The sequence below is a fragment of the Ambystoma mexicanum genome, chromosome 4q, assembly GCF_040938575.1.
Source record: "Ambystoma mexicanum isolate Mex_15411 chromosome 4q, UKY_AmexF1_1, whole genome shotgun sequence".
Lineage (NCBI taxonomy): Eukaryota > Metazoa > Chordata > Amphibia > Caudata > Ambystomatidae > Ambystoma > Ambystoma mexicanum.
In genome coordinates this window covers 252,357,166-252,382,904 of record NC_090928.1, presented here as the reverse complement: position 1 = coordinate 252,382,904, position 25,739 = coordinate 252,357,166, and positions in this window count along the sequence as shown.

Genomic DNA, 25,739 nt, shown 5'->3' with positions numbered 1-25,739 from the left:
GGCCTAACTGCTGAAGCATTGATCATTTATAGTTTCGAACATTTTTCAAATGACACATTTAGATTTTGATGATTAAGACCATTTTCTATTTTTGTATTTATTCCTTATTGTTTTAGATGTACAGTTTGATGAATTCAAAGGATGCAATCTTTTTTCTACTTTTGTATTTTTAACCTTTACTGTGTTACCCTGATTTGTAGATGTATAGTTTGGTTAATTTAATTTGAATAAACTTATTTTGATTAGATGATCAGTGTCAATCAATTGATGTCGGCTGTAGTTATCATAATAAAAAAACTTTCGTACTGCACATTGTGTGAAATATTGCACAATAAAAATCCTTTATATTCAGATGTTTTTAGTTGAAGTGACATTAAGGTGGTAGTTTAAGGCAACAAAATAAACACCCTGGTATTCAGCAGATGTTGGAAGCTGAGCCACCTTAACCCTGAGACGCCAATGACCTCACTGGTGACGTTTACCTATCATGTTATCAAAGCATTGCCATTTTGCATTGTATGGGGCTAGGTTCTTCGATCTTCTTGGAGGAACAGACAGTTGTGATATAAAAAAAAAAGGAATTTGGTGAACTGTTCCCTAACTTATACTTTACTCTCCTTCTGGGAAATGCTGAAAAGCCATAGTTACCCTATGCAATCTTCTTTTCATTTCATCACCATGCCTTGAAAGAGCATGGTTTTGACTTTTTGACATATGACTGTTTTCATACAGACGTCTGACATATCTGCAAGGTCGACGTTACTACTTTTCAAATCTTTTGAGTTTGCAACTTCATAGAAATGGCTTTCATGCAAAATGTATCAATTTAACAGAGATTCAAGTCAAATAACTGCATTGGAATTTCTTTGATAAGGCGATACTTGTCTACTACTCTGACTTGTGGTGTTACAATCTGATGACTGAAAAGGGACATGAATTTGTTGAAGTATGAGGTAGATATTAAATGAAGAATAAAACACTTCCCTGTACATGTTTATTGTGTAGTAGCTTTTTTTAAAGCATTGGATCGCTCTTGCTTTCACCTGTAATTTACACAACTAATGATGCCATCCATGATATAAGTAATGACATAAATGAGGTCATCAGCGTTCTCTTGTTTAGAGTCCATCCTTAATGACATAAGTGATGTCAAAAGTGGTGTCATAAGTGATGACGACATTGTGCTTTAGTTAGCAATGATTTCATAGATGATAACATAAGTGATGGCATCAGTATACCCAACAGCGGCACAATGGGGCAGCTTGGATTTAAGGTGGTGTAGCTTCCACAACCTACTTAATATCAAGAGTTTTGATGATGCATTAAACTGGCAACTTAAAATTATATATACACATATAATATATATTCAGTGAAAAAACTTTGTTAAAGGGACATTATGGTTCCAAGTAAAACCGAAAAACCCCTGAAATTCGCCAGTTATGGTAAACTAAGCAACCATAACTCGCTAACACCCAGGACATCAAAGATGACATCACAAATGTCATTGATGGAAGGATTATTAAGCTGGAAGGATTATTCTTCCTACAGCGGGTCGCCTTCGGCGTCCCGCTGTAGGAAGGAAAATCCTTTTCCAAGACAGCCAACATGGAAAGAGAAGGCGGGGCTCCGTAGACAGCCCCTCTTCCCTTGCATTGGCAGCCTGCAAAACCCTATGAACATATTACCACAAGCACTTTTTTTCCCTTTCAAACCTATCCTACCTTCGAATAACTTTACCACATAGCCGGTCCCCAGTAGACATAGCCACTTTAACACCTAGCGGTCATGGCCAGTATCCAGATATATGCGTCGTGACCTTATGCCATGACCCAGACAATCTGGTAACTGCCCACGGCCACAGGCTATATCTCAGTCACCAAAGATATGACTATTTTTTTGTACCTACATTATTACACCTGGCAAAAAATAAAACACGGCCACATTTGCAAAACCATGCTTTAATGTCCTTGCCAATGCTCCTCACGAGTTTGCTCGAAACCCGCCCATGTTTTATTTTTAAAAGTGTCAAAATATATGTACATACAATAGTCATATAACTTAGTTCCCACTTGACAAAATCCATTCAGACTTTACACAAACATTGAAGGTTGGGTCTATAATCTTTCTCAAAACCTTTGTCCACATTCGTCAAATAGCAACAAAGTTATAAGCCATCTAAAAATGTTGAGACCCCCCCTCTAATTTCGCCCCCTCTTCAGAAAATCCCACCAACTTTAGAAAACCATTTATATCTAGATCCAAAATCGTTTTGCCAAATGTTGTGCATATTCGTCAAATAACACCACATTTATATGCCTTTACAATATTTTGGGACCCCCCCTCTAGTTTTGCCCCCTCTTGACAGAATCCCACAACTTTGCAAAACCAATCAGGATTAGTCCTAGAATAAAATTACAAAATGATTTGCAGTTTCATTGAGTGGCGCAAAAGTTATAAGCGATCCAAAAACTGCTTTTCCCCAACGCTGTAATGCAGAAATAGGTACAGATGTCCTATTTTTTAAAAAAAATCACTGCGCTGTTCGCGGACCCCACAAAAGTCTGCAAATCCAAGATGCTGGGCGTTTCAAGAAAACAGACGCATTTCACGTTTTCTCACCATCCAATCAGCAGACGCGTCCCGGTGTTCGCGGACTACGCAAAAGTCTGCAAATTTTTGGGCCAATCAGAGGCCAGTCCGTGGACAGCACAGCCAATCGGAGGCCAGTCCGCGGACCGAACAGGCAAGTGAGTCCGCGAACCGGACATAGATATCACTAATTTTTTTGCTTTACATTTTGGTCATTTAAAAAGAAACTACTGGACGGATTTACACCAAATAAAATAAGCACGCTTTTGGGACCAAGCCGCCGCTCCTGCCGCAAATTTGGTGTAAATCCGTCCAGCGTTTTGGGCTGTAGGCGTGAGCAAAGTTTTTTTTATCCCATTTCCCATTATGTCTATGGGAAAAAAGAAATTTTGGAACCCCCCTATAACTTTGTCCCCCCTGGACCAAACCTCACCAAACTTTGCAAAACAATTCAGAGTGGGCCATATACTTTTTCAAAGTTTGGTGAGGATTCGTCCAGGGGGAGTGAAGTTATAAGCCGCCCAAAAAGTGCTCTTCCTATGGAAACAGCAACTTAACCATAACTACATGGCCACTACCGTGGCCATGTAATATATACTATCCCTCTTTGGGCCTTTGAACAAGGAATTATATAAGGGTTTAAGCCCATGTGCATGCTGTTACTGCTTTCTGTTCTTCAAGCATGTCAATCTATGAGATTCAATGCTGGAGAAAATGTTGTTTCTTAAATGTAACTACAGTTCTCCAATGTTGGCATCTTTCAAAGATTCACATGTAACCTGCCTGCCTCCCCTGACAGTTGCCAATTTCTCTAGTCAGATGACTGAGGGTTTAAATCGGAATATGGTGTCACATATTGCATAAATATGTGAGTTGAACAGCTTAGCATGCAATAACAAGCTGTGTGCCTTGAACCTATGTGACTTCGTCCCTCTTGAATTTGATATGGTTTAAAAGGCACTTAGAGCTATGCATGTCCATATGAGAGTTACGACCTATTGGGTTTGAAATGTTTACTTGTAAACACAAGTAGCATGCACATTATTATTAAACCTTGTTATTGCATAGGAGGCACATTGAAGTACACATGCATCTGCTGCAACTGACGTTTGGAACTGCTGACATTGTCAGTAAAAACATATTTTCCCTTAAAAATACATTTTCTTCTATGCAGACTGCACAGAGCAAAAGACCTACAAGAACATCTGTTTATTGCCATGTTGCTAGTTCATGCATCATAGTGTGAAAACATTGATCCATGTTTAATGCTAAAATGAGTGCGTGTTGAACGGCCACTATCTTCTCTTTAAATGTTTGTTATTTTGAACAGAGAAAACACAGATTCAAAAACAGTGAAGCAATTTGTTCAACAGAATGTATTATTTTAAAAAGATTAATTTCATGCTGTGGCCTAAGAATACCGTGTTTAAATTCCCAGACAGAACCTGCTCTTGAAAATTGTCACAAGGACAGTTAGTTAAATAATCCATGTTAACATGAATGTTGAACATAATACTCATTATATATGATCCATGTTAATATGAATTTTGAACATTCAAAAGCTTTCAAATCTGACGACATGGAAGAAAAAAGTGTTCATTTATAGGTGTGAGTTGTACACAACAGATGCTAATTGACTGTAATTGTTATGACCCTTTATCTTGAGCTATACTGTGAATAATTTTCGAAAAGCCCAGTTATTCAATGAGAAACAGAACTGCCCAGCTAGAGCAGCTTTTTGAGATTAGATAAGAGGCCTACAGTGGGAAGGCATTAGGTGCAGAGTGGTCGGGGTTACAAAGTTTGTTGACATATGCAGGGTATATTATGCGAAAATCCATGCTATTGTATGAGAAATGCAAGCTCCTGGTGATGGCAGCTGATGAAAGTTGGTGATTAACAAATAATGTCTACATGTAAGATGGCCGCCGCATTCTGCCTACCAGCCTTGATCTGCCTCCTGCAGCACCTTATCTCACAACACAAGGTGATTGGCCAATGCCCCATCGAATCTGGAAGCATGGCCAAGCTGAGAGGCAAAGCCGCCCCCAGACCGAAGGCCTGGATCAAAGGCCCTTGTCTTTCCCGGTCTACCTCTGGCTGCCTCTATCTGCCAAAATGTACACAATCTATGGACTACCATCAGCTCCCTTTATGGCTCCGGAGATGCCGACCTGGACCGTACACTTTGTGCAAGGTAAGTGGTGCACTTGCTCCTCTATTGTTACCAACTGCCTGACCACACTCTCCACCACCCAAGACAAGTCATGCACAGCCCACAATCATTGGTACCCACATCCTGTGACACAAAATATGGCCTCCCCCAACACATTTCCTCCTGCTCTCCTACACGTCTGCTGTCCTTCCACCACCCACGAGATTACTGCCCCCTCTACGGTGAGAATCCTCACCCGAGCTCACCCACCCCTCCCATGGGACCCTCCTATGCATACATAATGCCTTCTACCCATACACCGCCATTTGCACCAGCCTTCCCTGCCGGCGGCAAGCCCTTGGCTAACGCCATCCCGCAACCTATTTTGCTCCTTCGCCACAATCTACCCCCGACAATCCCATCCACCCCACGTGGAGCCCTGCCGCCTGCAACTCCCCGCCACTAACCACACTCGCCCATGATGCTCCTGAATGCACCGTACATGCCGGCTATGATGCACACACAGCCGCCACTAACTGGAACAGACAACCAGTCATACCGCTTCACTGCGCTAGCCCACGCCAAACTTCCACAGTTTCCATTGAGTCACATGCCAACTCTAACGCCTGGACTAAGCTGCCTACCACTTGCATACTACACGAGGCTGCCGAATCCTCCCGCTATGTACACCAAACCTGCACATTAACGTCTAAATCAAATGTACATGCTAAGCCTCCTGCTACTAGTGAGAGCTGACCAACCATATCCACTCTTCAGGAAAAACTTAATAAAACACATCTGTAAAGAATAACCTGGAGTCTTGGGGATATAGACTTACTGACCCAGATAATAAAAGTACCTGGAGAGAGGCAAATACCCACAGACCTGTCGATGATAGGGTGGAAAAAATTATAAAAACCCGAGAAAGGAAACCCATCAACACGCGACAAGAAGAGAGGTCGAACCAAAAGTTAAATACCAGGCAAGATCGCCTGGATACAAGGGGCCGTAGTTCAGAACCAGTGCGTAAAATAAACAGCACCCAGAGGTCAACAGATAACCAACTAACAAATCTGAGATTTACAGTTGATAACTCAAGTAAGAAGACAAAACGGGCAGGAGTCAGTAATCAGACACTGACAAAAGTGGAGAGCCGAGGACATACGCCCAGTATCAATCCAGAAAAAAAGCGACAATAGACCGACCACATCGGTTTAGGAACCAAATCCCTTTTAGCCTCATGGAACACACGGGGATTCGTCCATCTATATTCGGGAGAAAGTAACTTCCTTGAGAAATATGAACTAATTTGCATACAAGAGCGCTGGATTAGAACAACTCCCGTATGTGAAGGTTATTTGGTCTATATAAATCCGGCACAGAAAGGACCTTTGGGAAGACCCCGGGCGGGGCTTATAACCTTAGTGAAGAATGACTGTCAACTCCAAGTCTTAGACCATCTGACGCCAAATCCGCTTCTCCAAATACTTAAAATAGTGAAAAACAGAGGACGGTATGAAAAGAGACTCCTGTTAATAAATACATACTGGAATGTCTCCGAACAAGCTACGGAGAATTATCTATCGGATTTGACGGCGGCTCTTGACGCCTCAATGCGAGAAGACAAGGACCAACTGATTATCATATGCGGGGACCTGAATATTAAATTGCTGGATAAAAATGGCTTGTTACAAAGAAGACACAATCTCCCGAACAATGAAAAACGCTGGCTGGTAGAAATGGACATTCGAGAGTTGTCAATGTTGAATGGCCAAACAGCAGGTGATATTCCGGGAGCGGACACCTGGTTTGCGAACTCAACGAAAGCCTGCTTGGATTATTGCTTTGTCGCAAGAAATACATTGCCTTGGATAAACTCCTTTAAAGTTGTCCCACAGACTCGTAGCGACCATGCTCTCCTTGAAATTGAATTACTCTGGAAAACGGAAGAGCAGGAACATCAAATCATCCCCGAAATGGAACTATCATGGGGACGTAACAGGCTGAAAATCAAAGCAAGGACAGTCCCTCAACTAGCAGTCCGGCTTACTCATAACTTTGAAGTTAACCATGAAACAGCGGAATATGGCTGCCTACTTAAGGAGTTTGAGATTAAAAAGGGATTAAACAAAAAAAAAGAGTTTACGAGGAATCACGCATATAGCAAAATCCTGGTGGAAAAAAGAAGGGAACATCGTGCAGATCTGAGACATCTCCAGAAAAGCAGCCACATTAACAAAGAGGAACGTATAAGACACTGTAAACAGTCTTATAAAAATTGGCTAAAATCCACTAGGATTTGGCGAGCACAAGCAGATGCCGAGAAAATGATGGCAGCAATAACTACATCTAACTCTAGGTCCCTGTGGGAGATAATCAATAAAGGGGATGATTTTCAGTCAGCCCTGACAGCCAGTAACGTCTCAAAAAAGGACTGGGTAAAGTTTTACAGTGATCTCTTTCAGGAGAAAAGCCCAATAAAGACCAAGAAAAGTTCGGGGAACGAATGGCGTATTGATATAGACAGGGATGACATTCTAACAAGAATTCAAAAATTGAGCTCATCGCGAGCTGCCGGTCCAGACGGCATCTCGAATTCAATGCTGAAGGAAAACAAGGAAGAGTGGGCGGATTTTATCCTGGTACTATTCCAGCAGATATTAAAAACAAGATCAATCCCACACTCTTGGAAAGAGGCCCTAATTGTACCCATATATAAAAAAGGAGATCGTAACAATCCAAGGAATTACAGGCCCATCGCCCTCCTAGATTCCATAGGGAAACTGTTTTGTTCCATCTTGCTAAGAGATCTCAAAAAGTGGGCAATTAGGGAAGGGATTTTGGACAAAAGACAAACAGCTTTCATGAGTGGCGTCGGAACATCATTGAATCTATTCATCTTGAATATGCTAAAGATGCGGGCACTAAAACAAAAAAGGAATATTTACCTGGGCTTCATTGATCTCGAACAGGCCTTTGATGGGATCTGTAGAGAACTGCTTTGGTCCAAACTCAGGAAATGGAACTGCCCGCAAGATCTGCTACAGGCCATTCAGGAACTGTACACTAACACCTCAGTTCAGATAGTGGTCTCAAAAGGAGGAGGTCTGACAGAGAAAATCTTAACCACCAAGGGCATAAAGAAAGGGTGCGCCCTGGCACCTTTCCTGTTTGTTTTGTACCTAGCAGACATGAAATAATCACAGGAACACATTTGTGCATTCCCCCCAGTATTCCAGGAGGAAGCCCTCTCATGGATCATTTATGCGGACGACGTGGTATTTATGGACAAACTCCCATAGGTCTGCAAAGACGCATGGTGGAATTTAAGTCTTACTTAAGCAAAAACCATCTGTCGGTCAACGTAAAAAAATCTATGGTCCTAATAATGCAGTTGGCACGAGGTCCTAATATCGGTAAAAATAAAAAGGGCTTTACATGGTCATTGGACAATCAACCTCTGCAAATAGTTGATTCAACAGTTTACCTGGGGGTCAGAATAAATAAAAACATCAATGAGCAGGGCCAATTAAATTTTCTCAAAGAAAAGCTGATGAAACTCTCTAATCAAGCTCGAGCCCTGCACCGACGCTACGGAACCTTTTCAATGATGCCACTAATCATATTCTACAAGCAAAAAGTAGTGGCAAGCATAACATACGGAGCTGAATCATTGTTAAATCTTCACTGGAAAACATGGGCGGTTCTAGAGGCTTTTTTCTGGAGAAGGGTACTTAGGCTTCCGAACTGTCTCTTGGCATCGATAATAAGACATGAGTTGAGATTACAATCAATGGAGTCAATAGTGCTGTGGAAGACCCTCTCGCTATTTCGAAAATGTATCCTTGATAAACCTCCCATTTCATTCGAATTACTAGCGAATAAAGAGGTAATCAATGCAGATCCGCATTTCAATTCTTGGAAACAGAACTGCTTTGAAATTCTGGAACATCATCATATCAAAATGGATACGCTAAAAGATAATCCCGAGAAAGCAAAGAAAAAAATACGAGAAAACGACTGGATAGCCACTGACAATCTAAAGAGGGAGAACACAAAGTGTTATTATATCATCTGGGAGCGCAAGGCACTGAATGATCCTCCACCTTATCTCCGAAGATTTCCCTCTTCAAAATATAGGGATCTCTTGATGAGAGTCAGACTTAACATCCTGCCAACAAGAGAAGTGCAATATTTAAGGAAACAAATTCTAAAGGAAGCTGCTAGTTGCCGCTTCTGCAATGCTCCGGACATCTTGGAATCAGTAAAACATTGGACGCTTTCCTGTCCGGCCTTAATCACCCGAAGGAACTTATACCTAGGAGAGTGGGTGGATAACATAAATATATTGACAGATGAGGATTATTGGGAACGAGTTCTGACAGTCCAAAAACTTGGTCCGACCCTGGAAGTACTACGATTCATAGAATCGATATTAAAAGGTCTCGAGGGTAATGATGAAGTGGAAGAGGAGGTTGAATCTTCGTAAGGATGGTGGGGTCTGGAAAAGGACATTGACTATTTTCTGGGTCTTTGTTAAAGGTTGAAAATTTATTTAACCAATAAAACATAATAAAAAAAAAAAAAAATTAATCAAACACATCACTGCCACCAATCCTTAGCTTCCCATCACCTTCTCCCCTGAGGACACTATCCTGCAATCATGAAACAGTATATCTTGCTATATTCTTTCTTTATGTAAATACTGCAACCTATGTATATGTAACCATATAAGATGTATATCCTTAGTGCATGTACCCTTGCTTCAGTCCTTGTATATATCCTATAATCATGCAAAATTGTTCATCTTGCTATATGTAAATTCTGTAACCTGTGTATACGCAACCATGTAAGCCTTGCATTTCCTTGTCGTTGCGCCCTTTTACTTACGAGTCTGGTGCGCTTAACAAATGAATAAACAAACAAACAATACCAATGTTTATTGTGCTCTAACCACTGCCATCAATGTATGCAACAAGATTCCAAATGGTTATTATGCTGTAAGCCCTGCCATCAAAGTATGCTACAAGAGCTCCAATGTTATATGTAGTTCTGCCCCTGCCACCATCTTTTGTAACAAGTTGCCTGCCATCCCCCACCATCACCCCCTCCCAATCACCCCTTGAAGGTTGCTCCTTCTGCGACATCTACCAACAGCTTAACATCCCCCAGCAACTTCCCCCCAGCCTCTTGCACTTCAACACTCCCCCAGACCGCTCTCCCTGCTTGCCTATCCTAAAATGGATTGGCACGACAGAATACCAGGCACCCCCCAACAATCCACCCGACTTCCCTCCAGCCTTCCCGAAACCAGCCACCTCCATTCAAACATCCAAAATACTCAGTACCAACCAGGCATCCCTGATGCCCTCTACACTCACAGCCCCTGCTTGCCCCACCCTCTCCACGTTTAGCCACATTCTTGGCACCCTGCCTGGGCACCACACGCCTACTTAGACTTGGTTCCAGACTGATTGGACCCACCAACCCCCACCTGCTGCTACCTCCCACCACCCTCTTCTCATGCATGCACAGGCATCACCAGAACACACTGCCTCCGATCTCGACTCGTGATCCCTGAATCACCACTAACTACGCAGACCAATAACTCACAACCCACCTCATCCATCGCCCACCACACTATCCCACACAATCACTATAAAACCTCTCTTCACACCCCCCCCAACCTCCACCAGGCTCGACCACCTTTCCTGCGCCCTCATCAATGCACGCTCCATCTGTGGCCATGCACCAGACATTCATAACCTCCTGCTTGACAATAACCTTGACCTGCTGGCTGTCACTGAGACCTGGCTGCACGATGCAGCAGGCCCCTCATTATCCCTTTCCCCCCCAACCCGGTTACTCTATCCTTAGACTGGAGAGAGATGCCTCACCAAGTGGGGGAGTCGCCATTATATCTAAATCCTCCCCCCTCCCGCCTCTGCCAGGCTACGAACTCCTACTCACCAAAACTGAACCCCATCCCCAAATTACCATCGACCTTCTCCTACTCTACTGACGACCTAACAACCTCAACTTCCCTGATGCGGACATACCATTGCTTATTGCCCCATTACTGAAACTCAACACCAAACTCCTGCTCTTAGGCGATTTCAACCTAGGATTCAAGGATCCCTCAGACCCGAAATCTACTGCTCTCGCCTCTACTCTCCTTGAAATGAAACTTGCCCAGTATACTACTCTCACCTTTATTCTCCTTGAATTTAACCTTGTCCAAGTGGTCTCAACCCCTATCCACTCCTTTCCATCAACATCCCTACCCTAGTCACCTCCATTACCCCTGTTCCCTTGACCGACCACTCAATGATCCAATTCTCCATCACCCTCACGCCCTCTAAACCTACCGACTGCCCACCCATCACTGCCAGACACACCCACCAATTAACCAAAGAAATATTGGAACCCACCATCCTAGCCTCCCCAGAGCCAGGGCTTACCAGCTCCATCCCGGAAGACATTCTCAACGTCTACAGTGCACTCTCCTCAATGCCCTAGAACAGAATATCCCCATCAAAACCACCTCTTGTAAAAAAAAAAGACAACCGCCATAATTGGTTCAGGGAAGAACTAACCACTCTTTGTCAACTAAAACGGGCCAAACAACATCTCTGGAGGAAGCCCCCCACCCCCCAAACAAAGAAGCATTCTCCAGTTCAGCCACCGCCTACGAAAAGGCTATTGCCTTCACCAAAGCCTACATTTACAATAATCAAATTAGTGAAGCCAGTTCTAACACCAGAGAACTATTTAAGATCCTCAAGGAGCTTGAAACGCCTGCCCCCCTCCTACCAGCTTGCCTAAAGACCACGCCTGGTGCACACTTGTGCAATCAACCCAAGTAAACAAAACCCTTAAACTCTGTGGCAAAACCATTGCAAAGAAAGCCCTTCTCCTCAGCACCAATGAGATCACTACCGCAGCCACTAAACCACTATCCCCCTCACTTTCTCCCGTCTCCCCCACTAGATGTCATCTCCACCATCGAACGCCTCAAAGCCTCCAATTGCGTAGGTGATATCTGCCCAGCCAATCTCATGAAGCTATGCGCAGACACTCTTGCCCCCACATCGCCAAATGTATTGACGTCTCCTTCAACACCTACACCGTGCCCAAATCCATTAAAGAAGCATGGGTCACACCACTGCTGAAAAAACCTACCCTAGATCCCACACTCCCCACAAATTACTACCCCATTACGACAGTACCCTATCGCTTGAAAATCCTTGACCACACTGCCTATTCCCAACTCCAAACACACATAGTAACGAACAACCTGCTTGGTAGCCATCAATCCAGCTTCAGGCCCAGACACAGCACAGAATCCGCCCTTCTTGACCTAAGGATCCAACTAGACCACATCTGTAACAATGGAGACCTCGCCATCCTCCTACTGGACCTCTCGGCAGCATTCAACCTCGTTGACAATAAAATCTTGTCACCACTTCACTGGCTTATTCAACCTCTCTCCTGAAACAGCTGACTGGATTTAATCCTTCCTGAGCAATCGAACCTCTAGGGTCTTTGCTGGGTCAGAGTCAGCTGACCCCACCCCCTTTGGTGTCCCGCAAGGCTCCTGCCCATCTCCCACACTATACAACATGTATACCAAACCACTCTTTGACCACTTGGACACTTTTCCCTGAATCCCTGGGAGCCATGCTATTATTACTTCAACTCCATATTGGAGCAGTGCTTCATCTGCTGGCACCCCCCTCTGGTACTGTACATCCGTAGTAGGCTTGAAAAATGTTCCTTGCGTTTAGAAGGTGAATCCCAGGTGTGGACCACACTATCCCTTGATCAGTGAATGAGATGGTCATATTGAGTTTGCGCATAATGTTTCTCCCCATTATGTTTACTGGTGTCTGTCGGGAATACCACAATCTTAGAGCTAAGTCATGCTCTCCTATAGAAAGTCTAAGATCGTCTGTAAAAGGAACCAAATCCGTCACCCCAGAAAATGCCTGTGCATTCATGGTGTTGCCTGACATTTGATCCCTTCCTTCCCTGATACATTCGCCCCTGTGTCTACGAGAAAGGAGAAGGTCTTGTCACCCCGATACATGGTTCCTGGGCCGGGTTAGGTGTACTCTATAGGATGGAACACATCAGGTCTGTCTGTGGGCTGTGGGGATACAATGACATTCTGGTTCCTATGAACAGTTTGACCCCCACCACAGTCCCCCCTCTAAACTTTCATATGCGAGTCATTCCCATTGAGTCTGTGCGTGTCAGTGTCCCATCATTTTGCTGTGTTGTGTATGGTCACTGCAATTCTGCATCTGTAGTGCAGGTGGTACCTCTGAGTAAGGCTGTGCGGGCCCCTGTACCTGGGGTGTCTGTGTCATAGGCTGGTATGCTTGTGTGTGCACATCCAATGCCTGCACCTGTTGCTGTGTTTGGTCCGAGCATAGTAATCCGCCTTTTCACCATGGTAGGTGGGCTGATAATGCATCCCCCCCATTCTGTTGCATTTCCCCTGCTCCTACACACTCTAGAAAATTGCGTTATCTGTCCACACACCAAACACTGGTGTGGTCTTCCCATTTGTCTCTGATATGAGAACCCCTCTCGACCGTGCTGCATCTAATACCCGTACCCTCTTCCACTAGGTGCCCCCCCCCTTCCTCTAAACCTGTGACATGTCGCCACGCCCCATGAAACTTCCTCACACAGGTGGCGGTCTGTACTGCCGATGTGGGGTAGCTGGTCCTTCTGTGCTCATTAACACTGCCCCTTCCATCGCATACTTTGATAACTTCTTCTGCACTAACTTTGCCTCTTCCTGCTTTCTTTCCTCGCGCTTCTTTCTCGTGTTATCTTGCATTAGCCTACAATAGTGCACTATGGAGTGTTTCATTTCAGACCATGGTTTAGCCTCCATCCCCACCAACTTCTTAAGCTGCTTTTGCACCTGCTCCGGCAACCCTTCACATAATATATGGTAAAACAAACCTACTGTTTTGTTCCATGGTTCTCGCATTTTAAGTCTCAATTTTTCTTGAATAGATTGAATATACAGCAAGCGGTCTTCGTCGTCCCCCATTTTGCGTGCCATAATCACTCTAATGTCTAAGGTGTCTGGGACTGTACTCCCAGAGCGCCCCACACGGTTGCTCGACATTTGTTAAATGGCGAGTCATTATGTGCTGTATTTTGTGCGGTTACTCCTGAGTAGCCGGCCTTTTACCATACATAGTTGGCAACTTCCCCAAGTATGGCTGAAAGTACGCTTTTCATGTCACCCACCGCTAATGTTGTGCCTGCCGTTAGTCTTTCTATCTCACATATCCACTTCCCTGCACCCGCTGTCAACAAGGGTAACTTATACCTCAAGTTGTTTTTGTCAATCTGCTGCCATGGTATGTATTGAGGTTCCCCTCCCCTTTGCATTAAATCAGTGCAGTCTTTCCACTCTGTCTCCCTTTGGCAGTAAACGCCCTAGCCAATTCTCCCTTCCTTCGTGCTGGGAGGTCTCTGAGCCTTTCCGTGTATGGGTTAACGCTGTCTGTGCTGCATGAGATGTCCCTAGAGTGCTGTGATCCTTCACCCATGTCCTCCCTTAATCTGTCCGTGGCCATGTCCTCTGTCCACACTGTGTCTCGGTATGGGCTCTTCCCTTGATGGTGGTGGAAAGATCGCTCTACTCACCCATCCTTGCTCCCTACTAAATCATCATTCGACCCTGTACCTCCACCTTCCCTGTCAAAGTTATATTGGAAGCTAAGCCTCCTTAACACTGCGCCTTCTTGGTGCCCGTCTTTTATGTTATTCACGCTTCCTCACTACCCCCTCATGGAGGATGCAATGTTGTCTCTGTCTAGGAGCAGGGCCGCTCTGCTAAATCTCCTGCCTTGGTTTCGCTCTCACCTCCCCTGCTCCTCTCCTTCGTCATCAATAAAATGTGCTAAACCAAACTTTTCTCACACCTACCTTACAGCACGCTTATCTTCTTCTCTGCGCTGCCACTCACCAAGAAGCTGCTCTACGTCCAACTTCCTCTTGTCCTTCCTTATTTCCTTATTTTCACTTGCCTTTCCCTCTCTTCTACCCTCCTTCTTGCCATATCCTCAAGCTCTTTGTTTCCGCTCTGTGCCTCTTTTCTCGCACGTTCGCGCTTCTGCCTTTTGTTTCTCCCTTGTTGCTCTTTCGCACTCCTCGTTTCCTTTCTCTCACCTCTCTACTTCTTCCATTATCGCTGCTCATTCTCTTGCGTCACTTGTGTCCTTGCATCCTGCTACTTCTTGGGTAGGATCCCAATTCTCCCACTACCTTCCCATCTATTGTCCACCTAACCACTCATTTGTAACTATATTCTCCGGTCCTTTCTTTCTTCCTTCTATCCTGATGTCATTTGCTTTTATGCGTGCCTGGATCTTGCTGTGCTCTCTTTTCACCTCCTGCACTTTCAGCTACCTCGACCACTTGTGTGATCTTGTCCTGCCCCTCCCTCTCGCTGTATGCTAGAGGTGCAAATATTGAATTTGTATAACCCGCCCCTGCTCTTAATTACCTCGCTGGATATAATCCCTATACTCACACTGCTGCGCCTTCGCTCTCGCGTTCAGGAGGAGGAGGGGTAGGGGCTCAGGGTTTTTTGCCCACGGCGCCTGTTGGTTTCAGCATCTAGTGATGTTGGCCCACATCCCCTACATCGTCCTGGAACATTTTCCACAACTCAATTATATAGCCATTCACTTGCTCAACTTCTTCCTCTTGTAAGCCTTGTATATATGTGCATGTAATGGTTGCTACACACATTTGGAGAAGCTCCCTCCTTTTGGCCATGGCTTAGGCAGTTCACACTCTGTGCTTTGTGTCCATTCTGCTCCATACATGCTGTAGGGGTGTCCCCCCACCCCGTGGTTTTGCCACATTACAGTACATTACTTTAATAATGACTTGACCCCAAGTCAGGGGTTTTGACACTTCCGCTGTAATCAAACAAGTTCTCTTTATTTTTCCTCGATTCCAAATGTTTAAATAACAGTTTAAACCACAAAAATCACAAGCCTCCCTGGCTATCAATCAATGCTCTGGGAGTGCTCAGTGCTCTGCCCCTTCTGCAACTCTTCATCTTCGTAGGCACACCTACCAATCTCGCGCATGCGCCTTCGGCACACTATCCCAAAACACAAAAACGCCTCTACTCCTCGATCGCCATAAGAAACTCCTGCACCCCTTGTGCTTTCCAAGTCTTATACACAAACCTTACTGGTGACAACACCTCTATAATACAGAAGGAAAGAGAGAAAGAATCAATGATACCCACCCACTCATAGAATTGACCACAACATTTCCCAATTACACAGAGGCCCCAACAAATGCAAACAACACATATCCACAGCCGTCTTCCTGCCTACTAACAGGGGATACCAATACTTCCAGTGCTCAATCTGTACTTAGTGTTAACTTTTAGATAAAACACCCCTGTGAGAATTAACCAGAAGAACACTTGTAATTGGATCTGTAGGTTGGCTGGTGATGTCATTTGGAGTGTGCAGTGTTGTGACTGAGGGTGGAATGTTGATGTATGTGCTGTGAGCCAGGTTCCACGGACGGCAGTTGGACCTGATTAGCTGGGCTAGGTGGATGTCCCAGTGCTCTTTCTCTACTATATAACTACAGAGAATAAACCTACATGTAAACTTACCTTCTGGTTCCTGGCTTTGTGTAAGAAGGTGACTGTTTATATCACTGGTGACGAGGATGGTATCACTGCTGTGAAGGGGCAGTTGGTGAGGAGCACTGCCTTCCTGGGAGATGTCCATCCAGCGGTTCTAGTCCTGCATCGACCAGAGGAAGTTGGCTTGTGCGGATCCTGTAGGTCAAGCGGTGCAGGAACATTGGAGGTCTGGGTCAGGGTCCAGAACGTGGGCCCTGAGGAATTCGGTTGGATCTCAGGACAAGGGTCCAGGAAAGAAGGAACAGCTGGCGGCACTGTCAAGCTCCATTGTGCCAAGCGGACGTGGATCTTCCCTGGGGGTGGAGGCGGCCCATTGTCCAGAGTGGTGACAAGCTGTCACAGGAGGTGCTGTCTAGTGCCGGTAGGTGGTGTCCTGGCACACGAGGAGCGGCTTGTGTCTCAGTGGACTGGGAAACCGCACCAGTGGTGGTCGGAGGCCCAGAGAGGAGGGCCGTGAGGCGCAGTAGTTACGGTGTAAGTCTGTGTATGCACCTGTTGTGGTACTTTTGACAAGGCTGCAGTTCTAGGATGCGACTCCCCGCTACTATACCTAGCAGGGTTTTGGACGGTGAGGAGTTGACTGGGAGCCGGGCGGCCCAGCTGCATCTGGTCGAAGGCATAGTTGTGGCCGTTGGAGTTCGGCTGGATCGCCGTGTTGGCTCCTCAGTGTCAGTCAGTTTAATGATGACGTCACCCCACAAGAGGGCAGCGTTACAGCAGGCCCAGCTGGAACGCGACATTATCTTGGAATGTGACGTGAGCGCAGAGTGCTGCGGGGAATCTGCAGCCATTGCAAATCTTGGAGAGGATTTGTCTTTCCGGGGCAGAGATGCCCAAGTGAAGCAACACAGAACAGCTGTTTTCGGATATAACTGCTTGTCCTGCAAGGAGGAACATTCCAGGCAGGAGGAGTGTGCGGTTCCGGAGCATCGAAAGAGGAGTGTGGTTGGGATCACATTTTTTGTGTACGCCATTGGATGGTCATGGACTGACCGGGAGGTTGTCTGCAACAGGTGTCGCAGTGTGAAGAGGAGATTGCAGCAGCTGGATCTTGATTCGTGGGGCGCATATATGTGTGTGTTGGCTCTCTTCTGGACTGTGGTCTTAGTAAGGTAGGTGTCGGGGAGGCCGGTTATGTGAGGTGCTGTCTAGTTATTTCAGGCTGTTTCGGGGGCAGTGAGGTGCTTTCTAGTTATTTTGGGGGCAGTGAGGTGCTGTCTAGTTGTTTTAGGAGGGGCAGTGAGGTGCTGTCTAGTTATTTCAGGCTGTTTCGGGGGCAGTGAGGTGCTTTCTAGTTATTTCGGGGGCAGTGAGGTGCTGTCTAGTTATTTCAGGCTGTTTCGGGGGCAGTGAGGTGCTTTCTAGTTATTTCGGGGGCAGTGAGGTGCTGTCTAGTTGTTTTAGGAGGGGCAGTGAGGTGCTGTTTAGTTATTTTAGGTGGCAATGATTTGCTGTCTAGTTAGCATGGAGGCAGTGAGAGGCTGTCTGTATGGTGTGGTAGCCGGGTGGGCTTTGGAGGCTTTAGGTGTTTGGTGTCCCGTGTTCGCAGTAGGACGCTGTTGTTTATGCCAGTTGGTGTTAGTTTTGGTTTGGTGCTAGTTAGTTTGGGTCTTTAGGGATACTTACTGGCTGGTGTTGGTTTGGTGATATATTGTGCTTTTCTTTGGTATATCTGTGGTGCACTGGTTTGTGTTCTCATTTTCTATCGATCTGGTGTGTTGCGGGTATATCTTTGGGGTGTTTAGGGTGTTCCATCTTGAGTGGTTTAAGGATTTCCTTCTTCTGAGGCTGCTGCTGTTAAGGTATTGAAGGAAGGAAGGAAGGGAGGGAGGGAGGTGTGTTGTAATTGGATCTGTAGGTTGGCTGGTGATGTCATTTGGAGTGTTGTCACTGAGGGTGGAATGTTGATGTGTGTGCTGTGAGCCATGTTCCACGGATGGCAGTTGGACCTGATTAGCTGGGCTGGGTGGATGTCCCAGTGCTCTTTCTCTACTATATAACTACAGAGAATAAACCTACATGTAAACTTACCTTCTGGTTCCTGGCTTTGTGTAAGAAGGTGACTGTTTACATCAAACACCTACTGCGATTCAAGCTAGCTTCACTTGCTAAGCCCTATACACAGGGATACCATCATCCATGACCCGAGCTACGACACCCAACTCACAGGAAATCCATTATTTATACAGCTTTTATCAACTGTAACCTCGAGCCAATCACCTAGGCAAATTGCCGAAAATGTATGCCTCAAGATCGAATGTTCCCTAACCACAAACAATTAACATCCACCTCTGCTTCTTCCCACCCCAACAACATTCAATACCATCCAACACCCAACATCTGTTCTCCACTGCCCCGATTTGCTGTATGGCTGAGTCTATACTTACACTCTGATCAGCTGACGCCGCTCAGGCACCTGCTCTCCCCCAATCTGATACTCTGACCTTCTGGTCTGCTGGGCGTCCCACAGATCGCAGGCAGGATTTTCTCCAAGGCGGCTCCTGATGACCTCTTCATGGGGTACACATTCCGTGTGATTCTCGTTCTCTGTGGGTCACCTCAAAGCCCTCCAGGCATTGTGACAGGAAGAGACGGTTTATTGCTGATCGAACATAGCGAACTGTCCTCTGCTACCACTTTGTTAACTTGTGACATTATTGGTACAAACACCCCCTGTCCTCTGGTATACTGTCCCAGAGTATTCGGGGCCCATCTGAACCCCCCCCCCCCCCAGCAATAACGGAGAACTCAGCCATGGGGCAAATATACAGTCTTTATTACTTTGTTTTCGGGTCGCACAATGACAATGGTCATCATGCGACCCTGAAACAAAGTAATAGAGTTGATTTTGGGGAAGGCTCAGGCAAACCCACCTGACATGGGAAGACCAATGGACTAACTCGCATAGAGGATTTCCATAGGTGATATCACCCAAATTACCCAATGGATACGGCCCCAGGTATTTTGGATGGGTTGGTGGTTGTGACATCACTAAGAAACAAAACCAAGTGACGCAGGCTCGGGAGCTGTGATTGCCGGAGATTTTGTTGTTTCCTGTATGATCTCTGTCTTTTGGAGAATAAAGACTGTTTATTTACCCCTTGGCTGATTTCTCCGTTATTGCTCGGTCTGCTATTATTTAGGATTTTATTGTGTATTTCGCAGGTGGTTCACTGCATTGGAAATCAGGAATTTTCCACCCGCCCTGTTCCTTGACTGCGAACACTGGCTCTGTGCTTCACACTGTAGAGTCTGCATCTCTTTTTCGATATTTTGAGGCCTATGGCTTCATGCAAATTCATTACAGTTCTATGGTTTCCCTATATGTTCTAGTACTTCCTTTTTAGAGAGTCGGATTGATCGGGCCCTTATGGGTTCCTTGTATGTCCCTTTAGCCCCTTATCGTTAGTTACGATGAAGCGATTGCAAGCTAGCTCCATGTATGCTTTGCTGTCTTGCGTTTCTGCATTTGGCTAGTGAAAAGAAAGTTTTTGACAGTATGTATATGTCTGTCTTCTATCTACAGAATGGTGTAAGCATGCTCTTCATGTGTGCATGTGTGTTTGCGTAACTTCGTGCAGGTGTGCAAATTTACTTAGTGACTAACATTGCTACGTCGTGTTGTCACTAGTGATGTCAGCACAGTTGATTTTTGTCAGTCAACCTGATCCAGTGATGAGGCACCTGTCTCTGCAAAGACTTCAGCTGGATAGGGTTTGAATGGTTGTCTAAGAGAGTATCTGTTCCCATACGAGGGATACACTCGTTCACCCGATGGTTGACCGAACCGCGAGTGGCATCTCTCGTTTCTTATCCTTCCGGCTGACATGCACATAGGGAACACGAGGGCCATTCCGGGGACCCTCCCTTCATTCCTGCCTAAACCGAAATTGTTATGATGTGTCTGGACTATGGGCCTACCTACAACAGTTGATATGCTTTCTCTAGACATTCTGCTCCCCAATGAGAACTCATAGCAAAACAAGATTATTCAACACGGTATGATAGGAGAGACCATAAAACACAATGTATAATAGTTTCCATGAATAACAATGCCCTCCAGGAGCACACGGATTGTCGAGTATGGCCAGCATTAGCTGACCCCCCCCCCTCCCCTGCCCATTGTACCATTGAGTTGGGTATCAGTAAGAATCCGTGCCCCATTGCAGTGAATATGCACAGCAGAAATATTCTTATAATGATCTCCGCTGTTGCCCTATCCCCCTGCATGTTTACACATGTTTATATTGAACGGTTGATGAATATGTATTTCATACATTGATGATTGGATGAATTTTTGTGAATATGTTTACACGCATCTATCTTTTATATCTTGTTTCAATAAAACGTAGAATTGTGTTCCTTGCTCTCAGTTCAGTTTATACACGATTCAGGATGTGTTCCAATGTTGATTTGATTGAATTGTTTCTTTTGATGTATCCTGTGCAGAGAATGTTTGTAGATTGTTGGCCTGACTCCCCGGGTGTGGGGTCTGAAATGCTGTGTTGAGCATTCCATAGCAAAGATTCGTGTGTGGATAGTAGTAGGCACTTAGACATTCTTTGAGGCCTGCTTTCTGTTTGCTGAAAAAAGTATTGAACAGCTCCTCCACTTCAGCAACAGCCTCCTGCATACTTGTCTTAATAATCTTCGCACTGTGATTCTAGATCATTTTCAAACATTTGTTTCCATTTAGACCATAGTGCTTGTGCATTGGACATGTTGAATGTGGGTGGGCTGGGAAACAATGGCGTCATCCCCTAATTATTGGAACCTGTTTTTATCACCTCTTTATTTAAATATTGCCCTTTTATTTTGCTTGTTTTGTTGTCGGTGGAGGTGGTTATTTTATACTGCTTCCGTATCCCATTTTCTTTGCATTTTCAAAATCCCTTTTAAGTCCTGGATATTGAAATGATGAACCCATTCAAAGATGGCTGACATGTCGTGCCTCTCATATTCTGTCTGGTGTACTTTTTAAGACTAGCCAGAGATGGCTGCTGTGTTTCCAGGTATCGAGACATTTTGTAGAGTTTCCAAAATTGCTGTTCAAAGATGGTTTCAGTCTTACACACCTGTCAAGACAGCCAGGGATTCCCCAGTCTTCTCCTGACAGTTCCATATGTTCTGCCCACTTTCACCAGACTTCCCCCACAGGGCCTTGTCGGTTCATTCTTCAGTTGCCCTGAGGCTGCGCACACTGGCCAGTGCTTGCCCCCAATGGTTGCTCTGGAGGCGTCTTGGGCAATCTGTATAGTGCTTGAGTGGCAGCATCGGAAATTATGTGGCAGGGAATGATATCGGGCCAGGAAGTCCAGTTGACTGCAGCGGTGGTAAGCCCATTAAGATCTCTACACCTCCTAGAGAAAATCCCCACCAGGGTAGGGTGAGAAGGGCGAAATTCGAAAACAACGCAAGAAGCCATTTCAGCTACAGAAAAGATAAATTCTAGGTATAGAGCAAACTTTTTGAAAGAACCAAGGAGAAAGAAGGGAGGCCCAAGCTAATGGGGAGAGGCTGAGGTAGGGAAAGGAGGAAGTAATCACTCCTAAAATGGGGGGAGTTTGATCTCCCGCCCGTCCTGGACTTACCCAAGAATAGGGGAGGAGGGGTCAGACTCTTTGGTGTTTTATTAAAAAATGAAATGTGAAGATTGTCATGTTGTATTAAATTGTAAAGGTCTGTTTCTATTTGTAATAAGAGAATAAACCAAATACAATAAAAAAAAAAGTATAGTGCTTGAGTGGCAGTAATGTTTTCTTCCTTTTAGGGTCCTTGGGTGTTGCTGACCAGTGGCGTCTGTAATTGGCAGTAGAGCAATGGGTCAGCACGCATAACAGCAGCGGGTGGAGCATGCATAACAGCAGCGGGTCAGCACGCATAACAGCAGCGGGTCAGCACGCATAACAGCAGCGGGTCAGCACGCATAACAGCAGCGGGTGGAGCATGCATAACAGCAGTTGGTGGAGCATGCATAACAGCAGTTGGTGGAGCACGCATAACAGCAGTTGGTGGAGCACGCATAACAGCAGCGGGTGGAGCACGCATAACAGCAGCGGGTGGAGCACGCATAACAGCAGCGGGTGGAGCACGCATAACAGCAGCGGGTGGAGCACGCATAACAGCAGCGGGTGGAGCACGCATAACAGCAGCGGGTGGAGCACGCATAACAGCAGCGGGTGGAGCACGCATAACAGCAGTGGGTGGAGCACGCATAACAGCAGTGGGTGGAGCATGCATAACAGCACTGGGGCATGTGGTTTGAAGTCCAGTGTCCATGTAGATAACCTAGTTTAAAGAATGGCTGGGCACCTGGTGATAAAGGTAATATCACCCTGAAACAGGATTAAGTGAATACACACTCCGGGGGCTAGGGGTAGATTCTTTATTTTCTTGAATGTTAAGCATACCCAGGCCTGCATACAGCACTAGTCCTTACTTCTCATGTACGGCTGGAGGTGTTCCCCCTCATACCTTCTTCCTCTCCAGTTCTCCTCCAGGAAGTGGAGTCAAGTTGCTACCGATCATGCCCTCTTGGGGGTAGTGAGCGTGTTTGCGTCCTCGATACTATGCTCCATAATCTCCACCCTTGTCTGCAGCAGCTACCTCCATTCACGGGTACCTATAGTTCTTATACTTCTTGTTTGAGGCTTAAAACAATTCTTCTCTGCCTGAGTGGAAGAGGATTCGGATTGTGCTACAATTCTAGAAGCCATGGAAAAGCAGATGACGTCAGGGGCGTTGCTAAGGGGGGGGGGGGGGGCTGAAGGGGCTATAGCCCCGCGTCTTTTGGTTGTAGCCCCAGATAGAAGCTCGGGGGGGATACAACCAAAAGGTTAGATACACACGAGTCCCGACATTAGCGTAGCCCTGGATCTTTTGTAGACCTAGCAACACTCCTGGATGACGTCATATCTAATTTATTTTACAATAACATGAAGCCTTCTGGACTCCCTTAAATTTGGTATTTCTTTGCATCTTACTACAGTGATGACTGTCATTTGCATTGGCTATTGGGACTTTGGATCCTGCCAATAAACTGGTAGGTTGTGTTGGTGGGAGTCATTGACGCACAGGTAGTCACCTTATATCAGCAGTCAGGCTAGATCAACATATATATACTAGCTCATGAAAAGATCACCAAGAAATGGAAGTTGCCAATGTTTGCGTTTTGCTACTTTTTCAGCAATACATGAAATAATAGTCACCTACTAACCCACTTATATGCATATTCAGTTTGGATTTTATGTTATGCGTACACTGCGTGCCTAATAAGGCACATGTTTTTTTTTAAAAACTATGTTTTATGTATGAAATAAAAATTTTCGTTTTGTTTTGAAATACTTCTATTTCTTGGTGATCTTTTCATGAGCTAGTATATATATGTTGATCTAGCCTCACTGCTAACATAAGTGTGTCAATGACAAGGGTAGCCTTTGACTCCTTTTTTCTTTCGATAATCCTGTTCAACCCCCTGGAGTCAGGCCCCCATACAAAACAGAGGGTTCCTGCCCCTATCTCACACATCAACACAGTGTTGGTGGGAGGTCATCAGAGGATGCTATTGGGTATTGTTGTGGGGGCAGGTGGACTTTGTGTGTGGAATAGGTTAGCTTTTTGCTGGGTTCTGCCATTAAGCAAAACCGGACCGGTTGGCTGCATGCTGTTTACTCTAGGGGTATCGGTGAGGTGGCAAGAGTGAGCAATGGGGCCGGGGAGTACAGGAAGGGCTTCATTATTGTGATGCTTGTCTGGAGACAGGTGGAGCGTGCTTTTGTGTTGGTTTGGGTATCCAGTAGAATGGCAACTGTTCCACAATGCAGCAAAGGTTGCAGGTTCTGCATCACGTACCACTCCTTAGTCAGTGCCTAATGACTAGAGCTATCTGTTAATGCAGTGTCGCAGAGATCTTTGCAGTGTCCATAGTGGCAACAAACAGGCACGTGTGGGGATTTCCCAGAAAACGGGGTCTTCAACCTCACTCACAGAACAGAAATAATTTGTTCCACCGATCGTGAAAAGGGCAGCAAGGAACAGCAGACTGAGGGTTCAACATGTCGTGAGTGACCTTTTCTAGCCCTCACTCAACATTTCTTTTTTGTTTCTTATTTAACACTAACAGGAAAAATGTTTGGCACTCTTTTTGTTGCAATGAGGAGAAAAGGGGGGGGGAACACAAACTGCCTCCTACTCCTGCGTTGTGCGCAAAGAGACATACATCACTCAATCTCTAAACCAAGTTAAAGCCCGCAAAGGTTGCAGGCAAGACAATTTCTTTAACCAAAAGGGTACACACAATTTTTATTAACCTGACTTTTTGTTGCATTCACACATTTTTAAAGATAGTGATTAGAATTACCATTTGATCATTAACTGTAAACTGGCGTGCATCTAAACCCTAACACCTGTATATTATCAGGTTACACTTTTTTAATTAAAATAAATAAGCAGACTCCTTTATTAAAGATGCACCCAAACTTCCAATAAGTGCTCCAGTGTTTTCTGTTTCTATTGTCGTGGGTATGGGGATGATCACCTCCTGCAGAGTGCTGCATTGGTCACTTGCAGTGGTCACGCCTTTTCACATGGACGATATCTGTCTGCCCGGGCTGAACCATTTTACTAGACCATGTTTAAGACCCCATGGCTTGATGACTGTGCTTAATGCAGCATGGTACCCCACCTCTTACTGTTCTATCCCAATCCAAGTGTGCCATTCAGAAGAGGACCTTAAAGTTACTCATTGGATATTGCAGCTTGTGATCTACTGCACCCGCCTTTACTCGGTACCTCCACATTTGGTGTCCCTGTAATCCCTGAATGCCTGATCCCCACGACACATTAACACAGCATTCCAGAGCTGAGTGCCAAGCCCAGGAGCTGAATTGTTCATGGTATGCCATTCTAGAAATGTAACATTGTCTTGTCTCTCTGGATTTCTCTGATGCAGGATAACATTTTTTTTTACCACACCAGTTACAAAGCGAACCCACAGAAGTAGATAATCAAGCATCAAGACCAGAGACGTTTTTATGGGAGGGCAAAAGGGGCACTTGCCCAGGGCCCCCACCAAGGAGGGGGTCCCAGAAGGCTAGCTGATCTGAAGAGGTAAGATTCCATTGTTCACCATTCTTAAATAGCACACGTCAGGATATTTTATGGGGTGCTGCTGAGGCTCTAAACCCATTGCCTTTCCATTTTGCCAAGTACACTCTGCCTTGATCAATTCATCATGTATTGCTTTCTGTGTTCACTGTGGTATACATAGTTTGTGTGTTCCTTATG